Source organism: Salvia hispanica, chromosome 5, assembly GCF_029641045.1.
Source record: "Salvia hispanica isolate PSC_SH4W2 chromosome 5, Shi_PSC_v1, whole genome shotgun sequence".
Lineage (NCBI taxonomy): Eukaryota > Viridiplantae > Streptophyta > Magnoliopsida > Lamiales > Lamiaceae > Salvia > Salvia hispanica.
The window spans coordinates 6,496,404-6,505,358 of NC_142696.1; the positions used below are offsets into that span (position 1 = coordinate 6,496,404).

The 8,955-nt window shown below is 34.5% G+C and overlaps 1 pseudogene; it reads right to left on the reverse strand.

Annotated features, from left to right (window-relative positions):
- Positions 1–3,759: 3,759 nt before the first annotated feature.
- Positions 3,760–8,370, reverse strand: LOC125189935 (receptor-like protein EIX2; annotated as a pseudogene).
- Between the last annotated feature and the right edge of the window lie 585 nt (positions 8,371–8,955).

The following is an 8,955-nucleotide window of genomic DNA, read 5'->3' on the forward strand; positions in this document are numbered from 1 at the left end:
GTCTTATCATAAGTGAGTTATCTCCATTTTAAGCAAAAATCATCTCTCTTACTTTATATTTCCACCTACTTTATTTTTTTCACTCCTCTACTTATTCCCCCTCTTATACTTTACTCTCTCCACTTTAACTCTTTAAATATCAATTTCTTATATCTTGTGCCAAAAGAAGTGGCTTGATTATAGCGGCACGGAAGGAGTATTAGTTAATATTTACTTACTCCCTCTGTCTGCGAATAAGAGTCATGTTTATCATTTTAGCCCGTCCGCAGATAGGAGTCCTAGTTCACTTTTACCATAAATGGTAATAGGGTCCCACCTTCCACTAACTCATTCCACTCACATTTCATTTAAAATTAATATATACAAGTGGGACCCCTATTCCACAAACTTTTTTACACCCATTTTTCTTAATGTTTCTTAAAACTCATGACGCTCATAAATGAGACTTCTAATGGCGGACGGATGGAGTATTATAGAAATATAAGAAAATTCTACTCCCTCCACACATGAATAAGTGTCCAAGTTAACTCGGTGCACATTTTTAAAAATGTAATGAAAGTGTGTTGAAAAAGTTCGTGGAGTATGTATCCTACTTTTATATATTAGTAATTTTATAATAAAATATAAGTAATACTCCCTCCATCCATAAAAGAAATAGTCCCATTTGTGGACAACACATGTTTTAATGAGAAAATGGTAAAGTGAGAGAGATGAGGAGAAAAAGTTGGTAAAGTAAGAGAGATAGGAAGAAAAAGTGGGTAAAGTATGAGAGAAAGGAAAAAGAGTGGGAATAGTATGAGAGAGAAAATTTCAATTTTAAGAAATATGACTATTTTTTGCGGACATCCCTAAATGGTAAAATGTGATTATTTTTCGTGAACAGAGGGAGTATGAGTTAGTGAAATGTGGGGTTCATTTCCAAAAGTAATAAAAATAAATAAGAAACTTAATTATAGATGGAACAGAAAGGAAACTTGAGACACTTAATCATGGACAGATTGAGTAATATTACTCCCACAATCCCAAGGTAAATCTCTCACTTGAGTAATTGATGCATTTTTTTATTAGCACTAAATAAACTTGCAAGTATACAAAGTATATATAGTATAGCTAAAGGTCAGTACCAAATACCAAACACGGGGAATAAAATCACAGACTGGCTACCTTCTACTAAGCTTCGTTCACTATTTGGAAAATCAAAAGATTTGGAAATTTTGAAAACTAAAAACAGTTTGAAAGCAATAAAACAACTAATTGCAAATAATTAAAGAGATAAAAGTATGAGAGATAAGAGAATTCCAGGGATGTGCGTTCACAATTATGGTTATACAAATTCAAACTACAATACCCTAGCACAGTTTATACTTCGATAGAACGAGTCACATAAGTTTTGCCCATGCGGTACAAGCGTAGATTACTAACACTAGGGTTGTCAATCCTAGATCCGTAACTGCTAAAAGCTCCAAAGACCCTTATAAAGTCTTCGCTCTCAATTAACAGTGTTGTTTTAAGGGAAGCTAATTGTAGTGTCTACTAAGTGGACCTAACTCGCCAACCTACTCTCACGATTATGTAGCAAGTTATATTAAATCATCACCGAATGTGTCACTCAAACGTGAAGTATTATAAAAAAACTTAGGGAAAAAACGAAGTAAAAACAAAACGGATGTTAAATAGAAAACGAAATTGTATAACCAAAGTCGTTACTAACATATCCCTAGAATCCTATGAATTTAGTTACATATAATTGAATATTCTAAAAACATAGAATGAAGGGAAAACAAAATGAAAATAAGTGCTAAAGCAAATAAAACCCTTGTAGCTCTTTGATGATCTCTTGATTCCTTCTTCAACCCCTTGCATAATGAAAACTCTCAAATTTATGCACTAGAAATTAATGGCAAAAAGAAGATCTTAATGAAGAGGTTTGAGGGGGTATATATAGAGCAAAATTCGAGCTCAGCAAATAAGGTAAAAAGTGGCTAAGTTTGGTAAATCTTGGGGAGAAAGTAGGTCAATTCTGTGCGCCGCGTTTTCGCAACGGGCCGGTGCACCTTGGCCAGCGGTTGCTGCACATTGATCCGTAGCCTCTGCCTCTTGGATATCGATCGCTACACTATGTTGCAGCGGTCGCTGCGCACTCCCCAGCGGTAGCTGGGCCTCTTCTTCTTTTCAGCACAACTCTCTCCGGAGCAGACCGCTACCGGCTCAACGGTAGTGGGCCCCAGCGGTTGCTGTATTAGTTGCAGCAGAACGCTGGGCATCTCGAAGACTCCAGATTTCCGACTTCGACTTTTTGCTGTCTTTTTAGACTCAAATATGCACATTTATCACAAAACACGTCAACATACAAAAATAGATAAAATATGTAAAATATGAACTAGAATTGTGATTTGACATTAAAAACAGACCAAATAAAGACCTTAAAATAACGCAAAATCGAGCGTATCAGTAATGACATGAGATTTTAGAATATATTATTTTGTGTGTTACATGGAAAGGAAAAATATATGTTTATAAATTAATGTCATAGAAAAATTTTCTGAAAAATGAAATTTGACAATAAGCTATATTATTCTCATTCTTACTTTACTTTATCTCCACTTTAACTATTTATTATTATTTTTCCAAACGAGTTATTATGATATTTTTAAAACAAGTGCAGAAAAGAAACGAACTTTCATGGGACAGAGGGAGGTAGTAGATTCTCTTGATACAACTCTATTGTTTCGATGTATAATGTGTTCCATAATACTTCCCCAATCCCATAAAAATATGGGCATTTGAAATGACACAAGAATTAATGCAATATTGGTAAAGTAAGGGAGGATAAGAGTAGTTAACATAGTTTTAATAAATAGTGAAATCCACGTTATTATGTGTTTAATGATGTAATGGTGGACCATAATGGTATAGGTTCTATATATGAATAATGAATTAGGAAAATTTTCTATTAATGGAAATGCCCATATTTTTATGAGACAGATGAAAATAAAAAGTTTCACATATTTTTATAAGATGGAGGGAATAGTTTTCGATTCTCTTGATATGACTCTATTGTTTCAATGTAAAACCGCCATTCTCTTGATACGACTCTATTGTTTCGATGTAAAACCGCCAAACGTACTACTCACCACATGCTCGCCAGCGACATTTTTCCCACCCCTTTATTACTCTCCAAGAATCCCTTCGGCAGAACTTTTGTGATTCCGGCGCCCAAAAATACACAACGAAAACATGATTCAGTAGTACTACATTTCAGTAACATCATCTCTAAATACATGATAATAAAATGTAGTAAAAAACACTTACTTTGATAATAATAAGCACATAGAACATAGCATCATCTCTAATATGGAGTATTAAATACAGGAGCAACATAATGTGTTATATGCAATAATGCTTGTTCCTTTCCTGTTGTACAACTACCAGCTGCTTGTCCACATCTATTCACAAAGAAAACAAAGAGAGGATAATATCCTGAGATAATAAAAAACAAATTATATTATTTTGGAGAAACAAATTATATATTCAATTATCAAATCATAACAATCAATCATGGTTTAATGTAATTTCATTGCCCTAAACTTTTAAAACTATACACATGTATCTATAGCTAAATTTATACATATGGCTAAATCATGAACGTATTTATCTGTAAGTGTATGTCAGTAAAGTTATCACCTCTGTATGGATAAACATATATAGTTAAACAAATATAATGGTTAAAATTGAAGTAAAGTGTAGAATAATTACTTGTTATTTCAGCTTCCTTCTCAATTTGGACACAGATATAGCAATCCTCACATAGAACCGATCTCCAACGGCATCAAACAAGTTGAAGAATGCAATTCTCCATAACTTCTTCAGTATGAAAGTACCAACAACTCCCCAAAATCAAAATATAAAACCAAAGGCCATTGATATTCCCACTTCTTGCATAAAAGATAGGTTGGTGTTTTTCTCTTTCGTGTTTCCCCCCGAATTAGTGGTGGGTGGCTTCAAGATATCTTCAGCGCACAACACAAGAGGGGCCCCACAAAGTCCATCATTCCTAGCATAAGCAGATGCATTGAAGCTCTGAAGTTGAGTACTTGTTGGAATTTTTCCAGACAAGCTGTTGTTCGACAAATCAAGAACACTCAACCATAATTGTGTCATGCTTGTGGGTATCTTCCCAAACAATTGATTCTTTGATAGATCAAGACATTCTAGCATTTCCATTTCACCAATATCTGGAATTAAACCTGTGAAACTATTTGATGATAGTGTTAGAGTTGGTATACTAGAAATCACGTTTCGAGTGATTAAATACTGTAAAACTCTTATTTTATTTTCCAATGAATAAAACAGATTATTTTTGTCATAACGTTGTTATGTTTTACATTTAATGGATGTTAATGCATGTTTAAATGTATAAGTTAACTTAACAAAGTCTAAGTCTTTGTTTTAGTAGACCGGTTGTGGGCGGCGTTCACTTTAAGGTAACACGGTCAGTTCTAAACAAAGAAAAAGATGAATTTCACAACCTAGTTGGAATTTGACTATCCATCGAGCAATGTCAGTCCGCATATTTCTAAGCCTTACTGAAATAAGATGACATTGGTGTGGTATAGCACAGAACGGATCTAACAGCAAGACTTGTCCTTATGCTATCTACTGAAAGGCGAGGTCTTGATAAATATTTGTTTCTTAATCAATGTAGGTTAGCATTGAGCATACGATATTAATTATGCATTACTTTGACTTATCAAATGCTGCGGGTTTTTCGTAACCCAATGATCCTGATATATTGGGTAGTGGTGATCAATATCTAGCGGTGCTAGGATTGCTATTATATTGAATCGTGCGCGAGCTGAGTCTCGTTTGATAATGTCCTCAAGAGGAGCGCGAAACAAGGTTTTATTATTCGGAACCTAGCTAGTTGGAGTTTGATTACTCTATGAATAATAAATGAGCGTTTCATACTAAGTCCACTCTTGAAATTAATAAGAAGTTAATTAATTAATTCCATAGCAGATATTAATTAATTAATGGACATTTTTATCTTAAGCGCGAGAAATGAAAGTTAAACGGAAACCCAGATTACTTATAATTTCGGATTTGGATGGGGAGAGTTCAATATTACTACTGTAGTGTGGCTGCTCATAATATTCCAATTATAACTTATATTAAATTGTGGGTTCAATTTAATAAGTAAAAAGTAAATTGGATGAGCCCATATCCAAAACCTTCTATAGATCCCTGTCAGGGCCCAAAAGGAACTTAATATAAATAGGAGAATAAAGGAGACAAAATGATCACAATTTTATACTTGAAATTTTCAAAAATTTCGACTCCCTCTAGCTGAAGAGGAATTCGAATTCTACTCCTATTCCAAAGGATTTCTTATGTCTTTTTTATTTAAGTCCTAGTATTCTGGTGAGATCAGCCCACACTGATATCGGAGTACAGTTCGGGAACCAGAGAGAATATTTGTGGTCTAGTATTCAAAGCGTCACGTGGAGAAGCAGCTAGCATCTTCAATTCTTTGGAGAATTAAGTAGGTATTTTTCTGCTCCGTAGAAAAGCATGTTTTAGGTTTCATTATTGTTAAAGCATGATTAATTCAAGTTATGAGCATGATACATGTAAGAATTACGCGAATAGATTTTGTCTAAATAATCTGTTAAATAGATCTGATTATTATGTGATTTATTGGTGTGATTAATAATTGTTAAATTATGTTAATCCATGCAACACCGCTTCCGCTGCCAGTAAATCAATCCTCTTATTAGAAAATGATTTGGGATTGTTTCCAGACAATCCATTACTTGAAAGATCAATGAGTTTGAGAAATATGAGATTTTTCCTGTATTCCATTTCCTGACCCTTTCATTGAATTAACGAATATGCGAAGTACCTTATAATATGCTTATTTGGAAGAATACTATTGTAACCGATGAATTCATAATAACCCAAACGAATCGAATCAGATGGTGTATTCTTTTGAGCCATAGAAGTAAAATTGTCGAAGCAATCTGGTATTTTTCTTGACAAGTTGTTTATTGACAAGTCCAGAACTCGAATTTGAGTAAGATTACATATTTCAACAGGAATACTGCCATGTAATTTATTTCTGGAAAGACTTAGAAAAACCATTTTATACACCTCCCCAATCCAAGTGGGAATCTCTCCTATTAACTCATTCCCTGCAACATCAACTAACTGCAAATGATAGCAATGTCTCAAAGTGGAAGGAATCCTTCCAGATAAACTATTACTACGCAAATGCAGTGCGCGAGGTCACATATGGACCCCAAAGAAGGAGGAATTTCACCCCTAAACTTGTTGGTTCCCAAATTGAGAGAGAACAATTTTGGCATTTTCTCCCAACAGTTGGGAATCTCTTCTCCCAATTGATTACCGGAGAGGTAAAGGCTCAAAAACTGACCATAGAGAACATTGCAGATAGATGAAATTGAACCGGAGAACATATTTCCACTCATCAGAATTATTTCAACATCTTTATTAAATAATGGAATAAGACCTGAGATACTATTGTTACGAAGATCTAAGCAAATGATGGAAGTGACTGCGAGATTCAGAACAGTTCCAGTAATTTGATTATCAAAAAGAAATATGTCCTCTAATAAAGGGGATACTCTCCACAACCATGTCGGGACTTCACAACCATGTCGGGACTTCATCTGCTATATTAGTTCTAGAGAGATCAAGATCTATGATATTTCTCTGAGTTCAAATCCATTTTGGGAAAGATAGGCCCACATTGCATCCTGCTAACCATATAGCATCCAACTGAAAAGTTGGAATCCAATCATGAGCAAAATGCAATATCAATGAATTGAAGGATAAATGTAGTTTCTTTAACTTGTTGAGATTTATGAGATGGGATTCATAGACCTCACCTTCTAACAAATTGTCAGAAAGATCTAGAACACGAAGCTCAGAGAGCTGGCCAATACTTAGAGGAATAAAGCCCGTGAAGTTGTTACTCTCAAAGTAAACTTCTAATAGTGTAGTAAATGTACTCAGGTCTGGCACTGGTCCATTGAGTTTATTATGAGCCAAGTCTAGAATTTGGAGTGATTCCAATATTCCTTTGTCAGATGTATTTCCAAACAATTCATCAAGGTTTCCTGTTAAGTCATTTTCATAAAGGACTAAGACACACAAATGACTCAGATTCCACAAAGATTTTGGCATTTGACCTTCAAGCATATTATAGGAAAGATCAAGATGCTCAATAAAAAGCAATCCCTCTATGAATGCATCAGGAATCGGGAAAGCTAAAGCGTTGTCTGAAATATCTATTTCCACTAGAGATGTGCTTATGTTAGGTAGCCAATGGAACGAGGATGAAGTGAGGTGATTATGAGACAGAGTAAGAATGGAAAGAGATGTTGAAGATGAATTAGCAGAAGGTTCCACTAGAATTGTGCTTATATTACAAGAGTCCAACTGCAATTCATAGAGGAAATGAAGACTTAGGATATGTGGCAGCCAGATTGTATGTCTTAAGTTAAGTTGATTTGACTCAAATCAAGAATAGACAACATAGAGAGACTAGTAAGCCAATCAAGATTCTTAACCCTCAAAGAGTTATGTGAGAGCCCAAGGGTGCGAAGGTTGGTAAGATTCCCTAAATGAGGAGGAACAATCCCGAAAAAGTTAGAACCCATGAGAAACAAGTGTTGTAATTGTTTCATGAAACCAATGAATTCTGGAATTGGATTGCTTCCAAAATCATTTGAACTGAGATCAAGATAGTTCAAATGATGCAACTCAAGCAAGGAAGAACCAACCTCACCTTGCAATACACCAACATAATTAGTAGTATTAAGTGGAGGGTGATGACATGGCCAGTGGTGTTGCTGCACTCAACACCATATATACCATTTGCAGCATTCGGTGCTTTGCCACAAGGAGAGAAATCCGTAGTCGTCGATGAGTCCACTCTTGAAGCTTAAAAGAGCTTCTCTCTCACTCTGTATGCATCTCACTTCTGCATTCCCTGAAACAAACAAACACACCAGAACAATAAAAAGAAATTTGATTGCCATTCTTTGACCAGAAATCATACTCTATGTATTGATTAGTGGAAGTGCTGCGTATTTGTGGTATACTACAATGTCTCAAGTGTAATGGTTTAAATAGGCCACGACACACTGATACAATTCCATAAGTGAAGTCACCTTGCTAAGAAGACGAGGAAGTCAATTAAAAAGACAAAACAGGAAAGTTTGTATAAAGATAATTGATGATAATTACGCAGAAACTTGGGATTTTGAACTAAGAGTTTTCCCACATATAAACGAACTAGTAGAAATTTGGTATTTTGAACAGCGAGTTTTCCAACATATAAACAAACTTGTAGGAAAAATTGGGATTTTGAACTGCGGGTTTTCCAACATATAAACAAACTTGTAGTAAAAAAATTTGGGATTTTGAACTTGTTCTTCAACATATAAACAAACTAGTGAAGTGATGTGTGAATTTGGAATTTTGAACTAATTTAACGCGAGATTTGCGTCTAAAAATGACAAGATGATAGTAGTATTCACGTGCGAAAAGATCGACAATATTACCATGTGTCATGAATTTGGCTAATATGATAATTCAACCATTTGAAATGTGAAACGTCAAATTCGAAATGTGGACATCTCACAATTATATAGTCTCTAGCTGATATCTTTAATATTGAGAACATTTTTTTATAATTTTTTCACCAGCATCAATCCATGGTATTGAAAATCCACATTTTTATTATAACACAATCGAAATTCTCTTAGTTAAATGAAATTAAATTGTACTCTTTTCGTCATCATTAATTGACATGAGTTTCATCATTAATTGACATGAGTTGACTCGATTCGAACTTTAAGAAAAACTCCCTCCATCCATAAAATTACGAGAAATTAATATAACACGAGAATTAAGACAAAATTAGTAAAG